The following is a 20,164-nucleotide window of genomic DNA, read 5'->3' as shown; positions in this document are numbered from 1 at the left end:
CTGCAGGTAGCTTTATTTCTTTTGAACAGACCTCCACATGATCAGCAAACACCTTTATGCTGACAGACTTCCCTGACTCCACCTGGGTACTGGGAACTAGCCTTGATAGAAACCCGCTCAGGCTGCTGCCGTGTTGGGCTTGTTTGCACCTGCAATAAATTGAAGTTTTTGTGGTCTGCCCACATCACTACTTGTGAGATGCCTCTCACAGCAAGCTGAACTAATGACAGCATTCACTGTTACTAAAGCAGGGTTAACTTAGATTCCTTTCCATACTCAGTACTTTTCATACTGGCTTCCATCTCTCTGAGAAACACTAGCCCAAAGCTCCCATCTCGCAGAGCCTTCCTACCCACAATAGAGTTCAGATACTATTGCCTTTAAGATTTTAGGTGTTACATGCTGCAAGTGGATCCAGGTGAAATGTCCTGTCTGCTTCATGCTTCCCAGGAATCCAAGAAGGGCTGCCAAACAGCACTGTTTGGGTCACAAGTCCATGACTTTCATCCCTGAAGCCCCAGTGCAGTGCTGACCACAACTTGGCTGCGTGTGAAGTGTGACAGAGATGTCCCTTCTGGTCCCTATAATCTTTGTCAAAAACACAAGAGGCCAGACTGACACAACCTCTAGTATTTCATTAAGAAGTGGTTTGTTTTCAGTGACAAATTTTATTTTAATTACATCTACAGATCAAAACCTTCTAGTTAACCTTTATCACTCTCTGCTTCCCCTTCAGCTATTGAAGTCTGCAGCTGCTCACAAACCCCTTCATAGTTCTCATGTATCAAACCTTTTCTTGGAGCAGAGAGCAGTAAGAACTTTAAAGCCAGTAAAACAACTTGTTGCTGCAGGTACTGGCACTGATTCCCTCGTGTTGATACCAGTACTTGTGTGAATCTGCAGTGAGCTGATGCAGAGATCTAAACTGACAGAAGAGTAATCCTCTGGGAAGCCTTTGCAATCCCACAGATCTTCAGCAGCAAATTCCCTAAACCACCACATCCTGCTGAGTGAAGGTGCTAATGTAAGAGAAGGGGCAGACAGCACCCACCTACCCCTCTAGGTGGCAATGAGCTAATAGAACAACCACACACCTTTTCACAGATTAAGTCCTGTACCTATATTGACCTATATTGGCTGGTGTGGTTTCTGTCAGAGAACAGAGACATTTAGGACAAACGAACTATTAGCACTTAGAATCTCAAACAACACTGGACTCATTCAACAAATACATAAACACTGCACAAAGCAAAGTCCAGCACTTTGCACTCTAGCTTTCCCACAATTCATGTATAAAAGGAAGAAGGTACTTTACACAAACACAGTTATATCTTACCTAGAAATAAAGTGGTTCCAATTCACATTCAAAAATCCAGAGAGGTGATGCTAAACATTCAACGGTCTGTCTGTCATGAAAAACATTCAAGATTACACTTGGGGTCAGCTTTGCTCTTCCCTATCTTAATTTTGCAGTGAAACTTTCTAGTTTAAGAAAGAAATTTCCATAAGCAATGGAAGTTATTCTATTCAAATGAAATTTGTAATATCCAAAAATTTTTGTAGTAATACCATTAAATACCATGTAGTAATACCATGCAGCTGGGTTGAAATGATCAGGTATTCAAACTAAATTTTATCCCATATAATTCTGCTGAATAGATTCAATTTAAGTTGGATTTTATAATGAGCTGTTGCCAAGACTGGTACAGCCAAAGGAAAATAATGTGCACTGGTATGAGTATGCATGATATTAAGAATTAAAAGATAAAATAATGAAATCATGGAAATGGGAATACATTTCCAAAACAATTAGCAATTTAGTATAAAGGCTATATTTATTTAAAACAATATTTATATTGAAAAAAGTCCAGTTAAAGCAGTTCTAAGTTCAAAATCTAACTTTTCAATCTTTTGAAGCTACTGAAATAAAGAATATAATTTAAATGCTCAATAGTGATCATTTTCTGAGTGCTGGGGCAGGGGAGGCCACCAGAAAAAAACAAGGGGACCAGGTCCTTCATAAGGTTCTATATGGACAGCTATTTTAATGTTATTTTTTCAACTCTCTAAATAAAACAACTTAAGAGAGATGCAAGCTTGCTCCCAGAATAAAGATGGAGGTAACAAGAAAAATAAAGCCACTACAGAAAAGCTTGGAAGTGAACTTCAATTCCAACCACAACCTCAATAATGCTAGTATAACTTCACAAACACTTTTCCCAAATATTCAGTTTCACTATCCTCACAACCCCAGAGGTCAAGCCATCCAGTTCATAAATCAGCTTAATTCAGCTTAATTAAGTTTTGGCTTTGAAAAACACACGGTTGTGTTCTGCAGCTATATCTTTATAAATATGTGACTAAAAACTGGGTTTAATCTAATTATGGACTTTTATTCTTTTAACTTCAAAACAGTAATCTTGACTGCTGCCTAAAGAGGAGTTATCTCTTGAAACTCCTGCGGTTCAGTGAAGATTTTTTTTTTCTAAAAATAAATTCTTTACTGCAAATTGTAACAATTTATTATAAAAGCAGATTAAATTATATCAAAATGTAACACTAATTTCCCAAGTAGAACACCCACACAGGGAACTAATTAGGAATAGCTCCTCTGTGCAAATAAATCTTTCTACCAATTAGTAGCTGGTCAAGTCAGCGAACTCCCTTTCTCTAGGGGAAAAACTTCTTTTTTTTTTTTTAGCATTGCTTTATTTTGCCGCTGGCTGCAAATTCTCTCCAGTTCTGTTGCAATGCATGGTATTTGCAACTTATATTTCAGACAGTTTGATGGGAACTCAGTCAAGATTTGGAAAAAAAAAAAATGGCAGTAGAAGACCCATAAAAATCACAGAACCGGGACTTCAAAAGGGATGTGAACAAATCCTGCTCTCTGCCTAAGCCAATTCTGTCCCAAGGGTTTAGACAGACCAGAACAATAACAGTGAAAACGACTCAAAACAAACAGTGGAGTAAATGAAAAAAGTACATGGGAAGAAGAATTCTCAATTGTTGTTCTATAATAAGAAAAGCAAACAAATAAAAACCTCAAGGCAAGAATATTTTGCCCAGATAGCACTCTCAAAGCTTCAGTGAGGTGCAATAGTAAAACTGCATGAAACATGGTATGGTATTCAGTGGGGGCTGTGCTCATTTATCACTGATGTTCAGATCTGCTCCACAGCTGCTCTGTGCAAGTCTGAAAGCTCCAGAGTTGACTCTTACCTTGTTGAAGATGATCCAGAGTCTTCCCAATATTTAGACGCAGTCTGCAATCTGTGGATTTTAAAATTTATTTAAAAGGATTATTATTAAGGAAACTGCTTCAATTAATGAGTAAAAATGAGGAAAGTTATTTAAATGCTTTCAATAGAGAATAACTCTCCCTTTTTCAAAAGCAAAGAGAATTCTGCAAGGTGTCTTCAACTGTGCATTACTCCCAGAGCCACAGGTCAATTAATCTCACACTAGTGCACACCAGGGTAGTGAAGGACTGTTGAAAAAACAGCACAGGGAAAGGATTGGCAGCACCTCACAGAGCCCAGACACCCAACCTTTCCCCCAGAGCAGTGATGGAGTTACAGACAACTCCTGGCCCTCCAGTGCCACAGGGCTGCAAAAACCAGCTCTAAATACCATTATAGTACAGCATTTACTGCTTGAAGATGTAAGAAAATATGTCCCCTCCTCTCTGACCCAACAACAAAAATCATAGGCCTGAAAGTCTCTGCAGTTCCAGCACTAATTACATTTATACAGCAAAACTAAATTTTTGGAAAGAAAACCCCAGCAACTACCAAGAAGAACCTCCTGTTCAGCTGAATTACAAAACTATAAAACCTTTGCAACTTACACAGAATAGCTATCCCTCAGCACAATTTCAGTAGTAACTAGGACTGAATTACAGTTTTCATCAAATCACACAACATTCTAGAAGTCTGCTTTTCAACATTTTAAAAAAAATTATCTAAATTTTGTTCAGTGTAACAAAATGAAACAGAAAATCAAATGGGATGTAAAAACAACTTCAGTGTAATTTGTATGGTTAATGTGATTAGCAGGTATGAAATGGGCATTAAAAAAAAGACTACAAACAGATGCCAGAAAGCATTTATTGTTTGTGAGCAGTAACTGCACGGAATGGACAGCAAGGCAAATTCAGTGAGGTATCAGATTAGGATTGAGAGAGATGCCATCGAGTGGCAAAGCCAATGCCATGGGCAGGCAGGAGGATCAACTCCAGTTTCCAGTTTGGTATCTTTAAAATACTCCTTTAAAAGTGGAGATAAATATTCCAAGATTGGTATCAGAGTTTTCCATAGGAAAGCTGAGGAAAATGAAGGGAACAACACTTCAGTGAGTTCTGAAAATAACTAATTATCAAGTTCTTACAACACTGTGACTTAATCACAGGGTGAAGAAATGTGTCTATGATTCCCTCTTGTTCTTGGGAGAATTTACAAGTCAGAAAGAAAGGAAAGTGATCATTTCTTAAGTACCAGCCTGATAAAAAATGGATTGAAATAAATAAGGCACTCTGGAAACTTTAGTAAAAATTTTAATGCTGCTCCAAGAGAATGATATTAACAAGGAAGCAAACCATCATGTATTAACACAGAAAATTCTTTTTTACTATTTTGGGAAGTTCCAAAAAGTCGATTTATCTCTAGTTAAAATGTATTTATACAATGAAACACGGGAGCCAGTTCGGTTCCTTTAGTGTACTAGTCTGGGGGACCTGCTGAGAGTAAAGCTTATTATCCACCCAGGGATTTGAGCAGTCGTAGTTCACAACCAATTTGACTTAAGGAAAAACACAGCTGCTATTTTGAAAGTTTCCTGCTGTGTAAGAAATAATTAAGGCTGCACCATCAGTATTCAACAAACCATAAATAGCAGAGATGCTAAATTAATTCTGTTTGGAAATAAAGAGTTAAGTGAAGCTGCATTACAGAATGGACTACATAATGTTCAAAGGCAAAAGAGAAGAGTTAAATGAGATTAAGTGTGCGTCAGAGGCCAAACTCTCCATCCTAACTATGCAACCACAACATTATTTCATGTTCACTTTACTCAAGAAGTAGAAAGTTCCAAAATGAAGCAATGAATTTTATTCTGATTTAAAATACAAAACCAAAAAAGGAGCAGCAGCTGAACACACTTACCAAAGTTTAAACTGAAAAAGCACAGACTCATTAAAACCTCTGTTACCAAGCTGGTACCATTTAAACCTTATGCAGAAAAAGGATGGAGATGTCAATGGCAATCCAGGTAACTTAGGGCAGTTCATCCTTAGAGCATCCTGACCTGAGCTTGGATTCTCTCCCCACACAACCCTCAAAGCACAAACTGCCCCAGGAATTCCCAGCCCAGGAGTGGCACTGTCCGTGTGGGGACTGGGAGGTCAGTTTCTGATGGCTGCACCAATTCCAGGTGGAGGAACACAAGCTCACCAAGAAGCCTGTGCCATCCCAACAGCTACTGCCCTGTCCTGCAGAAGCGAGGTGGAGAGACAGATGGCTGTGCTCCACGGACTAGAGCCACCCCCTGAGTTGTCTGTTGGACCAGACACTGTTAAGCCATTAGGATGCTAATAGCTTTAACACTGCTTAAAGAAAAAAAAAAAAAACACCCACACACAACACTTCACACCCTATGGTTTTTGTTAAATATAAGGTTAGACTTGCACCTCGTAGACAGGAGGCAAACAGACAATTAGAAGAGGGCTGAGACATCTGGTTAAGACAGGGATTCCTCAAGGAAAAGCTAAGGATCATGCCAACTTAGGTTTACACTAGCACTGCTCCTTTTGCTAACAGAAAGCAAAGCTTAGGTCAAGGATAAATTTTACTCTGCTGCCAGGATATACATGCTCCAGTTGAAGACACTGTAGATGCCATCTGCTTAACACTCAGTTTATTCATTCTGATTTAAAATGTCAGGCCACAATTCTTCAAATATATATTTATTTTAAACAAGTACTTTCAAAATGGCTGATTATACTTGTGTATTCTCTGGGGCTTGTCTTATGAAGGAAATATGAAACTCAATTATTCCATTATTTTAAGTTGCTCTGGCTCATTTTTCCTGCTTTCCAGAAAGCTTCTCATTTTCATACTTGAAAGAATTTCTCTTCTACCTTCCTAAGCGTACTACGCCTTCCCAAAGAAGCTGCTGAATCCCAGCTTCCTGGAAAGCAGGATCTGTGGCCACATATATGTCAGAAAATAAAACAGACCAGGGCACACAGCCACGTTCTGGGCTTGAAACCAGCAAATACGTTACAGCTTGTAGCTGGACAACTAAAATCTTATTCCTCCATACAGCCCAGCCAGATCCAAACAGCCTTTTGGAAACAGTCCATTGTCTCTCCTAACCCCAGAACTATGCTTGGGCATTATCTGGGAGAGTGTTAGTTGGCACAGAACAAAACTGTGTCATGAGCAGGACTAAAAATGTAACAGTAGAGTCGCATGCCATACCCACGCCTTATTTAGTTCCTACTATGAACATGCATCACAAATACCATACCCAGTTGCTTCTGGAGAACATAATTTTTATAAGTTAATTAAAAACCAGCCAAATGCATTTCAGAATTAACAGTTCACCCTTGCCTAGGTGGCTGCTGCTTTTAAATCAGGAGAACAATACCACATAATCATGTAACATCTGAGCATTTGTGTTTCCATGAGTACCATATGTAGCACAGGTGAAAATTTGCACTCTCTTGGTTTTGGAGCTTTTTAATATGTTCAGATGGACTGAAGATGAGCATCTGATTTCTTAATTTTGGCAAGCCTGGACTGCTGCCAGTAGAACATTTGCCCTGATTGTCAGCTGGATAAAATGGGCATAGCTCTATCAACTGCATTCCAATGCACAGCTGAGATTCTGCCTCTCCCAACTTCACCCACATTGGAGTGATGGGCAAGGAAGAAATTCATCTTACAAGATCAGCATTTTAGGAACAAATCTGTGGGTTTTTTCAATAATTCACCAATTTATATATGTCTTTACAAATACAAATTTGTTTCCTTCGTCTAAGTCAGAAATGCCAAATTAATTACTTTTAAAAAATTCATGCAAATCTGAATTGAAAACATTTACCTTATTTTGCACAAAAATAAACATAAACAACAAGTTCTTGTAAAGACAAGAGAGGTACATAAAACTTTCCAAAGGAAAACACATCTACCATGGTGCAAATATGGATGCAAATATTGTACTTGGCAAGAATTATGTGTGTGTAAAACTCTGTATAGGTGTGATTATGTAGTGTCATAGGGGACTGAAAAACCATCTCGACAATACAAAAACATACAACCCTTTCACAACTGCTGACCTACAGATCACCTTCTGGATGTGCCAACTCCTTACTCTGGAGTCCTAAGAGCAATGGTATTGTGTATTGGGTTTCTGTGGCAAGGTTTTGGTAGTAGGGAGGGCAGTGAATGCAAACAGGATGGGATGATTCAACTTGCCACTGGCCAAGGCCAACCCCATCAGTGATGGTGGCAGCACCTCTGGGGTAACTGAGTTAAGGAGGAAAAAAAACCCTGTTGCAAAAGAGCAGACAGAGAGAAAGTGAGCACTTGAGCAGAGCAGCTCTGCAGACCCAGAGCCAGTGCAGGAGGGTCAGGAGCTGCTCCAGCTGCTGGAGCAGAGGTTCCCCTGCAGCCCTGGTGCAGCCCATGGACAGCAGCTGTGCCCCTGCAGCCCTGGGGGAGCAGAGACCCACCTGCAGCACAGGGGGGAGCAGAGACCCACCTGCAGCCCTGGGGGGAGCAGAGACCCACCTGCAGCCCAGGGGGGAGCAGAGACCCACCTGCAGCACAGGGGGAGCAGAGACCCACCTGCAGCCCTGGGGGGGAGCAGAGACCCACCTGCAGCCCAGGGGGAGAGCAGAGACCCACCTGCAGCCCAGGGGGGAACAGAGACCCACCTGCAGCACAGGGGGAACAGAGACCCACCTGCAGCCCTGGGGGAAGAGCAGAGACCCACCTGCAGCCCAGGGGGAGCCCACAGTGCAGCTGGTGGGTGCCTGGAGGAGGCTGTGACCCTGAGGGAAGCTGAGCCTGGAACAGGCTCTTGGCAGGAGCTGTGGCTGTGGAGAGAGGAGCCCAACTGGAGCAGGTTTGCTGGCAGCACCTGTGACCCCATGGGGACCTAGGATGGAACAGCCTGTTCCTGAGGGACTGCATCCCTTGGGAGGGTTCACATTGGAGCACTTCATCAAAAACTGCAGGTCCTGGGAGGGACACACATTAGAAAAGTTTATGAGCAACTGTGTCCTGTGGGAGGGACCCCATGCTGGAGAAGAGGAGGAACGTGTGGAGGAAGGAGGGCAGAGGTGGGCTGAACTGACTGCAACATCCATTCTCTGCCCCCCTCTGCTGTTTGAGGTAAAAAAGTAGAGAATTTGACAGTGACATTGAGCACAGGAAGAAGAGTGTGGTGAGGAGAAGGTGTTTTAATATTTGGGTTTATTTCTCATTATCCTACTCTGATATGATCAGCAGTAAGTTAAACTAATTTCCCCAAGTGGAGTCTGTTTTGCCCGTGACAGTCACTGGTAAGGGATATCTCTCTGCCCTTATCTCAACCCACAGGCTTTTCATTATGTTTTCTCTCCCCTGCCCAGCTGAGGAGGGCAGTGACAGAGCAGCTTTGGTGGGCACCTGCCATCCAACCAGGGTAAACCCACCTCAGTACTGACAAAACTGCTTATTGCTCTGTAAAACCTTGAGCACCCAGTTATAACTATTGCAATAGCAGCTGCCAATCTGGTCCAGTGAGTCCACCTAATAATCTACCTAATAACCATCTGCTCCAACCCAATAGTCCTAGATGAACTCACACACTCTGATTTACCCATTAATAGTTTAATTGTAGTGCTCTGAACTGCAGGTACAATTTCAGTCTTCCAAACAGATGAAAAGATGACAAATATATCTCAATAATGACATCAACACTCAACTAAAGACCATTATTCCAATAAACCATAAAACTGTCACATCTTGCAAGAAAAACAGCCAAAAGTCAACAGCACAATAAAAACTCACCCACATACGTGAAGTAACAAATTTATTAAATCCCAGTGATGATAACACTGCAGGCATGAGACAGACATCTGTTTTTCACAGATCTTGGCCTACATCCTAGCTCTGATTAAATAAAAAAAGCCAAAAAACAACAGCTAGAGAAAAAAAAAAAAAAAAAAAAAAAAAAGAAAAAATTACTTAGATCCATAATTGGTATGGTTTTTTTGCTCTGTTCCCAGGACACCTAGAGTAACATTAAAAAAGGGTGATGCTAAGAAATGTAGGACATGACTGTTCATTACTAAGACCTTAATTTTCTCCAGCTCCCTTTCGACTCCTTGAAAAAATGTTTCATTCCATATGAAAGTAAACATTTGGGTCGAAGATCTCAATTTTTCTTAGTTGTTAAAAAAAAAAGTCTGGTTTGCACAGAGACATCCATTTTTCTGTGATTTCTAAAACACCTTGTGTTGGACTGAGCAAGAAGAGGGACAGCTGATTTGTATGCCCCTATGTCAAATCGCTTCACAGCATCAGTAAATAAAGGGAACACGCAAGGCTGACTAAACCCAAGCTGATCAATGCTGTGAATCATCGACTCAGAGATGGCTCTGAACACACACACAGGTCTTTAGCTGGCAGCATGGCTGGAGCTGACCATCCTGGTCCTTGCTGTGTACTCTGATGCAGAATCAGGAGCCCATCAAACACCATCTAGCAGTCCCTGCCAGAAACTGAGTGGAACTCATTTAGAGCTGCTAATTGCCTTTGCTCTGTGCTGAGACTGTGACCCTCATCAGTAGAGGGCTGTGCTTTTTGTCAGAATATGTCAAAGGAAGTCAGGCAACTCTTGCTTTATTGTACACTGAGAGTTACTGTGAGAGTGCAGAGTAAGAGAGCTCAAGACTTTGTGAAAAGGCACAGAGTTGTCCAGATTTGATGTCTGAACAAATCTTCAGAGAAGCACCCAATTAGTCTGCTTTCTGGAAAAACTGGAGATGAAGCTTTTTAACAGTGCAAAATTAGGCAATGAATTCAGGCATGCCTACCTACAGTCACTGGCACAAGTTGGGAGAATACCACATACAGTCATTCCCTAACAACCAGCAGGAAAGTGTCTGCAGCTTTGGAAGATGGCCTAATCCCTAAGAACTGAAGTTATCTCCTTCCAAACTCGTTTATATCCCCTTCCCTTCAGAATCTCTCATCCATGCAAAAAGCAAAAAAAGGAAAAAGAAGCTGTTATAAGAATGAAATGTTTGATAGCAATACTTTGCTAGTAATACCACATTAAACACAGAAAGTAGAATGTTTTGTATCATGTACAAGAAACAAAGCTACCTGAATAACATCCCCCCGTGGCCCCCTCCCTCCGGCCCCAACCTCATCTTGTGATTCTCTCTCAAGCGAGTCATATGGCAGCACTTTTCTCCTTTTATGGGCAAAAAAAAGGGAGAAAGGAAGTCAGCAGCCGAGCAGGACTGCAGTGCCACATGAATTAAGCAGCTCAGAGCTTCTCTCACATCCCTACCTCAGTGCTTTATGGATAGATACTCTCAGAGAGGAACACTGTGAATCCACTTACACTTAATGCATATATAATTACATGTCACTGAGTGTTTCATGCTGAACTCGTCACCACAGCATGTATTAAAAACCAAAGGATAGAAGGCATGTAATATATTTGCATTTGCTTATCTACCATCTCCTTCCTTTGTGAATGTCCTGCCAATAGCAGGGAAACCTCCTCTTTGGGAAACAGCTGTAGTGACAGTATGACACCGAGCAGCAATTAAAATTATAGTACTTTCTGCTGCAAGAATTTCCATGTCTTTCACTCTGCCCAGTGCCTACCACCCACACCCACCTCAGTCCTTTTCATCAGCAGCTTTACAAGATGGAATCAGGGAAAGTTATTAATAACCCAGTTTAGCCAATTTGGCACTTTTTTTCAGAGACAGAACTGTGTAAACTTCAATGTTTGGGAAAGGTAAATGACACACATTCCCTATGTATCAAGGAATAAAAGCCTTACTGTTATTTCATCAATGGAAAGAAACGAATCATTGTTTCTGCCTCAATAACTGAAACTAGACAATATGAGAACTCACATCCATAAACAGCCACAGTATTGAGAAATGATAAAGAAACCCATGCACAGGTGATGGGATCAAGAACTTGTGAGTGCTCCTATCTCCACCCAAGCCCAGGCAGCAGGATCCATCAGCCAGAGCACCACAGTGTGCACATGGCCACGGGCACAACGCCTGCTGTGAGCCTTGGAACACACCTGTCAGCCTCACAGGTACCACCACTGAGTCAGAGACACCCTGCTTCCCTCCAGCTCTTTGTGCACGCTCATTCTGACTTTCATTTGACTGTTACAACTTAATTTGACTACTAAAACTTGACTACTTTGTTTGGAAGTGATGCTGAAAACAACTGAATTCAATTACATGAGCTATGCTTGCTGGGTCATAGCCCACACTTCAAAGCTAAAATGTAGATAAGCATTTCCAGGGTCAGAGGCCCTGTCCTTAAAATTTTTTTGCTATTTTTTTGGTTTATTTTTTTTTTTTAGGAAGGAAGCAGTCTCCCTGGTTATCAGATCATTATCAGCTCAGATCAGATGGCCAAAACACCAGAGTTCAGTAAGGAGTTAAAAATAATCTCATCATTTTTGAAGTCTAGCACTGCACTTGTACAAAACATGGAATTTGTTAAATATATGTATATAAGTATATTTCTTATTGTTAAAGATTAACTATTTACTCCTTAGAAGCTTTGAAGAGTTACCACAGTGTATTTGATTCTCTATTGACAAATGTTATCTCTTTATAAACTTTGACTATTTCTTTAAAAAAGTAGTATTTTAAACCTGTAGGTGTCCCTTTGCCTTATGAATAAATTAGAAGATACTGAATAACAGCAACTGCCAAAGTACAAACACTTTATTACAATTGTGGTGACTCAGACTGTCAGGATTTGGCAGCCCACAGTGTTCCTCAGCAGCAGAACAAAAGGGGATTTTTTTGGCAGTTTTACTTTTAGTTCAGTAAAGGACAACATGATACTGTCTGTGCCTTAATGAATCAAAACCTCTGTAAAACAAAGGCATAAGTAGTGAGACCCCAATCATTTTCTGTCTCGCAGTATGAAACCAGACAAACATATTACATATACATCTAAGACCTCTAATATACATGTTCTGTCCTTGTCTTTTGGGGAAAAATAAAATAACTAAAAGAAGCAGGATTATCTAGTTATAGAAATACAAATCAGTTCTACAGGCAACACAGTCCCAAAATACTTCAAGATCAGGAAATATTTTCTGTTTTCCTGTTGAATACAAGAGACGTTGATAAAAAATTCTAACTAGATTTTTTTACACCTTCACTAACTAAAAACATAAACGCCACAGACCTAAGTACTGCACTATAATAACACAATCTTTCATGTATACAGAGCATACAACAGATTTTGAGGGAGACTCTTTTTCCAGCACCCCCATCATGATCTCATGTGGAACAGCAAAACCATCCCAGCAGTAATTGGTATTACAGAGCCCTGCTGCAACACAGCCTTCCTTCTGAGAGGGTGAGGGAAGTGTTCCAGTCAGTCCTACAGGGCTGTTATGCTTCAGTAATAAAAAAATACAGAAAACAGTTACAAAATATCAGAACCCATTTCCTCTGCCACTATAAATTATTAGGGAGAGGATTACAGACTTATTTCCAGAAGCTTCTAGAGATGCCAACGTCCATCATGAAATCTGTATTTGAAGAAGCTGCCAACTGCCTACAGATGCTCCTTGAAGCAAAATACTGCAATTACAGAGCAATACAGTACAGGGAGTCAGACCGTGTGTATGTGGGTGGGAGAAAGTACAACTGAGACAAAATTAGGCTACTCCTGGAAATAAAACATAACAAATTTAACCATCTAGCCTTCTCTAAACAGATCTCAACAACTCTATGAAATACAGAATTTTATAGAATATAGAATTATAGAATTTTCCCCTTGCCATTGCTTCCCTCCTGAGTTTCTAGTATTATAGCAATCCCCTCTGAAAAACTAGGACCAACAGATCACCCATACCAAATAAATACTACTGTATGTCTCCCATGGAATCTATTTAAACACAATTCTGAAATCAATTTACTGGAGATAGAATCATAGGGATCAGTTACCAGAGAGAATTCTCCTTCTTCTCCAAAACCAATTCTGCTGTCTAAGTGGCACCATCACTCAGCATTTCGACACCAGATAAAAACAGTAATGCATTTCTGCCCCACATCTCCACACCATTATTAACATGCATGAGAGAAACCAGAAGATGAGCTTTCTCCCCTCTTCCCAGAAAGCCATTAACTCAAGCTAACCTTCCAGATTTTATCTGGAGCAGCTGCAAAATGAAAATTTCAATGATCAAGCTAGGTATTAAATACACTCACAATAAAGAAAATAAAACAGAAAGCAGTTTTGCTTTGAAATATCTTTGAAAAACATGAAAACAACCCTTTCCTCCTACTTCTCAGAATAACCACATACAGCTTAGGCAACAACAGTCTTGGGACACCACTGGGCTCAGTTCAGTTGCAGAGCCAAATACTAATGAGCTGTTTTGAAATATCCCAGTGGGTGCTCCAGGACATGGGTCTATGCAGGCCATGGGTCTTCTGGCATCCTTGTGCCTGCTAACCAACTATAGATGCAACAGCTGTTGCAAACATTTACAAAAACAAGGACAAAACATTTACACCGGACAAATGAATCAAACCAGACTCAAACTGCATCCTAAAACCACAAGAAAGACTTTCTCCTGAAGTCCTCAGTCTTGCCAAAGTCTGGCCTTCATCCCTTCAAAAATCTAAGCTCTTCTTAGATTTACTAATCCATATAAGTCTACAAACTCAAATTGAACTCCCAGGAGAATTTTGAGCATGGCTGGAACAAATTCAGGTACATAAGAGAAAGTAAGATAATTGGGATAGCAAGCAGGAAGCCACCCTGCTAACAGGCAAGAAAGTTGTCAAGGCTGTACCTTAAACTGATGTCACTTATTCCTGGAAGCTCAAGAGGTACCTGTGTTATTAAAAAGGGTTGTAAAACCCTCAGGCCTCTCTAGAAGCAAGATACAAAGTCATTCCTTTCACAAGCTCCTGAGGAAAGGAGTCATACAATTTTGAAGTTTCGGATGAGAGGGCAGCAGCGTGTCCTCAAGCACCAGCGAGTACATAAAGCATCAGGAGAGCATCCACAGAGGAAGCAGAAGTGGAAGGCTCTTTTCAGGTTGAGAGACTGCCTTCCAACCACATTTCTGCACACCAAGGTAGTGCCCTAAACCACAGGCTGTTGTCTGTCCTAAGACTATTCCTGCAGAAGTTATGAAATGGAAAAATATTTACTGGATCAAAGAACGAAACACCTATAGAAACCAGATTTCCTTTACCTGAATGTCTTAATCACAGGGAAGGAGTCTAGGCCCCTGGCCTAATTACTGTTTTGTTTTTTTCCAAAGGTTGCAGGTGAAATAAAGGACAGCTTATGACACTCTGCTTGTTTCACTCCCTTGGGAAGAGCGTGATGTGAGCTCAAGGTACTTAAAGCTGAAAAGGACAGACTCACACTTAATGAATATGGGATGCAACTAATGCACCATAAAACATGAAGAGAGGAGATTAACACCATTGCAAATGCTTCTACTTAAGTTTGAGTAAATAGCTTACACTTATTTCTTAGCAAAACAAGCTTTTCTAATCCTGAGGGAATATTCCCATCTCTGGATGCAAAAGGCAGTGAGGCAGGAGAGAGATTCCACTCTCCAGAACAGCCTTGGTGATAACAGTTATGGATGGATGCAGAACAGAAGCTCTGTGCATCTCATTTTGTTCACAGTAAAAAAATGTAGAAAAGTGTACTTTCAGACATGGGTTTTAGGACCATCAGCCTCAGCTTTCAGGCATCTAATTGCAAAATAGGCCACTCAAATAATTTATGAATTCAGGCAGTAATACTGCAGAGAGAATTCCCCCCCATGCCCAAATCCCATAAATTATATATAAGAAAGCTTCTAACAACTATTTAAATTTTAAGTTAAACCTGTGTGTATCAGAGAGATACAGGGCAGTACAGAATGACTTTTATCTAAAATGTCAGTTTAAGTCTACACATTCCCTTAAAAACACCAAACCACTTCCACAGTGTTTTTATATCGTGCAAACTTGCACTCTGTTATCCCGAGCTCATACAGACAAAAGGGATCAAACTCAAGATTTCAGTATGCTCCATGCCATGCTCTAGACATGCCAGCTCCCAAGCTGAATGGATGTTATGGATGCTGTTCACCAGGCCTGAGGAACACTTGGTTCTGAATCACATACATTAACCTGAGACTTGAACCAAACCAGACTAGCAGTTACGATAGGCACACCACAAGCTGCACTGCTACTGGAACCTTCAAAATCAACATTTCACACATTCTAAACATCATACATTCCTTACACAGATTTACTCAAAGATAAGACTAGGACTTATGCACTTTCACACTTCTGGTGCTTCACCTTGTGCACTGCTGGTCATCCAAACCACGCTGTTAAAATCTGTCAACCTGTCCATGATGAAAAGCACTACAGAAATACTGTCATGGACAGGAGAAAAACAAAAGGGTAATATACACAAAGAAGTCCCTCAGAGCACTGGTTTTCTAGTCTATTGACAAGTTCATATATTAGACAAGATAACCATTCCTGAGTTAAGGTAAGGCTGAGTGATGTTTAACTAAATTTCATGTTTGGTATCTTCATGCTGGCATCATTTCTAAACATTTTAAACCCACAGTACTAAATAAAATCTTTCAAGCACTTGTGTGTCAATACTGGGTCACACTAGTCCTCAGAGGTTCTTCTATACCTATTACTGTATTTTTTTTCTGTAGAATCAACTACTGCTATGATTTTAAATCAAGAACTTGCATTGAGCAGTATGTAAAGATAGAAAATAAGACACATTTTTCATTTTAAATGGAAGCAAGAATTGGAATTTCGTCTACTTAGAAGAACAGTAAATTCCTGGTACTTCATAACAGTTAGGATCTCTACAGCTCAAATCATTCAGTTGCTCTTGTCATTGTTCACACGAGTACAGAGCAGCTTTATTACAATTTTAATTTAAACAACAAAATTCAAATTTATGACTGCATTTTTTTGCAGCTCTCGAACTGCCCCATATATTAAATATTTTAATTCATGCCCCTCAAACTGTTTTCTCTGATATAGTGTTACTGTTTTGCATTCCTAGATAACATGAGTAGAAAGCACTGCTAAAAGAATGATTGATAATATTGAAATGGATCCAAATACATACTGAATTCAGTGCAGAGGAACCATTAAGAGGTTTGGCTGCTTGAAATTAACATATATTGTTAGCATTCATACACCCCTATCCACTGACATTATAGGTCCCAGTAAAATACCCCATTTGTCTCCAGGGATTTTAACTGGAGACTTAATGATGTCTGGATCACATACAGATTTGGATAGGGAATAGCATTTTTCTGGTTTGTACAAAATGTGAACTGGATGATTACGTTCATGTGCTACTGCATGTAATATATATCTAGTGCTAAAGAATGCCAGCAATTCCACAATGAATATTTTACAGTTTCTCCAAAAACTCTAATTAGAATGGCATTTGGAAGTAGATAAAAATATGATAAAGAGGTCCTACTTATAGTATCTGCACACCTACCAAATACTATTTCTGTCAAAGTACAGGAATTGTTATTCATTTAAATAACATCTAGTATTTGAGCTCATTTTGTGTATCACACAACGTGGAAAGCTGCAACATACTGCACATGCAAATCCTCAGTGTCTTTGTAAGGCTGCCATACTGCTGAGGACAAGATATTTCAGCCTGACAAAACAGTGTAAAAAATGATGTCGTGAGAACAAGCCAAGCACACTAACAATGAATTATCTTCTCAGCACTGTAAAATTCACTGTCATGGCAAAACGACATCTGATGACAGTAACTATGCAATAGTACCCAAGATGATCACCATTTATCCTTTTTGACTTAATCAAGGGGATTTCATTGTAATTACTGGCATATATTGTCTTTTTAATCACTTGTGGTTTGTTTATTTTCAGTTTTTAATAAAGAGCAGAAGTTCACGGGGGAAAAAAACAAAGCATCACTGCAAAAGCAGCACAGGAGCATACTGAAAAGGTACAAAGCAGAATGCAGTAAAATACTGCACAGTCTTTGAGAAACCATATAAGTAACTCAGAAAGCCTTGCTTGTACTTGCCAGAGTTTATATCAAATGAAACTTTAAAGACCAGCAGTTAAACTATATTACAGGAGTTTACATTGAATAAAATTTCTAAAATTTTATTCTCAGTTATTATTTTATGCTTTTTATAAACTTAAGTCAAACCTTTCATGATGTTCCCATAATCTGTAATTTAGCTTCATTAAAACATTTTTTTAAAAGTCTACCATAGGGAATAGTACGACTTTATAATTAGTTTTTAATTTGGGCCTGGTGAGATGAGGGAGGGGGGATATTACAGAAGGGCAGAAAGGAGATTTAAATGCAAGAAATTATGAGGTTAATTTTTTTAGATTACATTTAAAAAGTGAATTGTTGATGTAACAGTCTTACTTACATGTTACAGAAATACAAAAGTTACCATAACAGAGAAAAAGGAAGTATCAGCTCAGTTCTTCCCCGTGTAATAGGAGTTGGGGTATTTTTGTAGAGCTGTGCTGACCATGTGAAAATCTTTGCCCACAATGCAACCTCGTGTCACGACAGCATTTCATTCCAAATCTTCCCCCCGCTCCCCTAAGAGTTTACTGCCAAAGAAATTTTAATTTTTTTATGGCCTTGCAGATGGTCAAAAGAGAAGAAGCAAAGACATCTCCGTCCCCTAAAGCTACTCTTTTCCCAGACGCATATAATCTGACTAGAACTGGTAACAAAAACAGAGTGTAAAGATGGTCTGTATGGCAATTTGAGACCAGGAACAGGCTGGAAATCAACTCACATCACCACCCTCGGCAAGTTATTAGCAGCAGCACTGAAAGCCTGTGCAGTTAAGAGCCTCGCTGTGCTGCCAGCGAATTACACAGCATTCGATTTTACACAGTGCCACAATGTACTACTGAGACCTCAGCAAAACATACCCCAGATAAAAATAAATAAAACTAAGCGGTCTTGGGATCAAATTAGGAGAAAAACAATAGGAAGAATAGATGCAAGCGTGCTATCTGTTGGCTGTAACACCTCCCAACATGGACAGCGATTTAAACGAGATGAATGCAGCACTACAGAGCCTTTCATCTCCTGTCTAGGTACAGCTCTCTGGAAACACCACGGTTATGGCACCCCGCATCCAGCAATCACCAGCAGCCACAACAGAAAGTTTTCGGTAAAATCAAAGTTTGAAGCCTAATCTCCCTTCGCCCCCTCCCCCGCCGCCCTCAGCGCGGGCAGGCACGGGACGCGCTGTCTGACCGACAGCCGGGGCAGCTCCGCCGCGCTCCCCGGGCCCTGCCGCGGGCACAGCCGCTCCCGCGCCGCGCCGCTCGTCCCCGCATCCACCGCCGCCAGCCAAAGCCCGCACACTTCCACCCCGGAGAGCCCAGTGCCCGGGAAAGCCTCTCCCCGCCCGGGCGAGGCCAATCGGGAGCCTCCGCTCGGGCTCGCACCGCACCCCACGCCGCTCCGAGCGGGGCTGGGGGCGAATGCCGCCGCCGGCGCTCACCGCCCCGGGGCCGCTGGCGGCTCCCCAGGCAACAGTTGGCCGTGTCCCTCCGGGTCCCGGCGGAGCGAGGGGCAGGGGCACCGCGGGAAGGGCGGCCCGGGGCCGGGGAGCGGGCACAAAGGCGGCTGCGGAGGCTCAGAGGGCGAGGGGAGCGGGGAAACTCCGGGGCTGCAGCGCGCTGTCCCCGCCCCGCCGCGATGCGGGGGCGCCCAGAGAAGGAGCGGCGGAGGCGGCTCAGCCCGCACCCCGCGCAGCCCCCGGCCCCGCCGTGCCTCCCCGCTCTTACCTGGGCCGCCCGTCGCCGCTGGCCGCCGCAGGTACCCTCGTCCATCCCCCGCCGCTGCCTCCGAATCAGCCGCCGGCGCTGCGGCGCGGCCCAGCCCGCCCGGCGCAGCGCGACGCTGGCGGAGCCGCCCCGCCCCGCGGTAGCTGCGTGCGGCTCCCGCCGGCGGCCGCCCCGGGCGCGGCTCCCGGGCCCGCCTCCCGCCGCCGCGAGGTCGGGCGCCCTGCCGTGGGATGGGATGGGATGGGATGGGGATGGGATGGGGATGGGCCCCCCACCCCCTGCAGGCCGTACCCAGGGACCCCTGGCTCCCCAGCCGGCGGTCGGGGCGCTGGGCTGTCTGCAGGAAACAGGGCAAGGGTGCGTGTGACTGTCACCCGAGCTGTGCCCTGCCGGGACATCGGCTCTGACCCAGACCCTCCCCGTCCCGCAGGGAACCATCCCCCGCTCTCCGCCGGCCTCTGTTTTGGGGTGCGGGGAAGCGGGACGGTGCCTGTGTGTAAACCCTGGAGTTCCGCGCTTCACATGCATTTTTTTTTGTGTTTCTGGCTTTGCAGAAGGCAGCGCTTCCTCAAGACGTCAAAAACAGATCTGAGCCCATTCACAGCTCGTGAAAATACTTTGTACTTCCTCTTGCTGTGATGAGGGTTAAATGAGGTTAAAGTCGAATGCCTGTGCAGCACTTGGTTTCCCCCTTCCCCAAAACCTAGTCTGTGCCTCATTTACAGCGAGAAAGCAAAAAAAGTAAAACAAAACAAAAAGCCTAACAGTGACAGTATTAGAAGTACAGTACAGAAATACCTGCTCATTCTGTTCAAAGGGCTTTGCTTGCTGAGCACTTTAAATGTGAGCAGCTGTGATGCTGACCACAAAGCCATCACAGCGCTGTGCCAGTGAACCTGAGAGTTCACAGCTGCGTTCTGCCTCGGGCAAGTGTTGAGGAGAGCTGGGTGCTCAGAGAGGTGTGATTCTCATGAATAAGGCAAGTTTTGGAGCGCTGCAAAGCAGGGCGGTTTGGTGGAGCTGTGACCATGCTGAGCCTGCTGCTGCCTTGACCCTCTGGCCTGT

The 20,164-nt window shown here is 42.3% G+C and overlaps 1 protein-coding gene across 7 annotated transcripts in view; it reads right to left on the bottom strand.

Annotated features, from left to right (window-relative positions):
* Nucleotides 1-19,224, bottom strand: part of CYRIA (CYFIP related Rac1 interactor A) — a 54,909-nt gene extending 35,685 nt beyond the window's left edge. For 5 of the 7 annotated variants that reach the window (XR_013773292.1, XR_013773293.1, XM_079298118.1 and 2 more), the window contains exons 1-3: nt 19,100-19,224; nt 3,223-3,273; nt 1,337-1,406 (exon numbers count right to left, since the gene is read on the bottom strand). The gene's annotated coding sequence lies outside the window, so the exon portion shown is untranslated. The remainder of the gene's footprint in view (nt 1-1,336; nt 1,407-3,222; nt 3,274-19,099) is intronic. The other 2 variants (XM_079298119.1, XM_079298120.1) reach the window with 2 other exon arrangements.
* Between the last annotated feature and the right edge of the window lie 940 nt (nt 19,225-20,164).

This window comes from Erithacus rubecula (genome assembly GCF_903797595.1).
Source record: "Erithacus rubecula genome assembly, chromosome: 2".
Lineage (NCBI taxonomy): Eukaryota > Metazoa > Chordata > Aves > Passeriformes > Muscicapidae > Erithacus > Erithacus rubecula.
The sequence above is the reverse complement of the archived record's forward strand: the minus strand, read 5'-3'. Positions and strand labels throughout refer to the sequence as shown.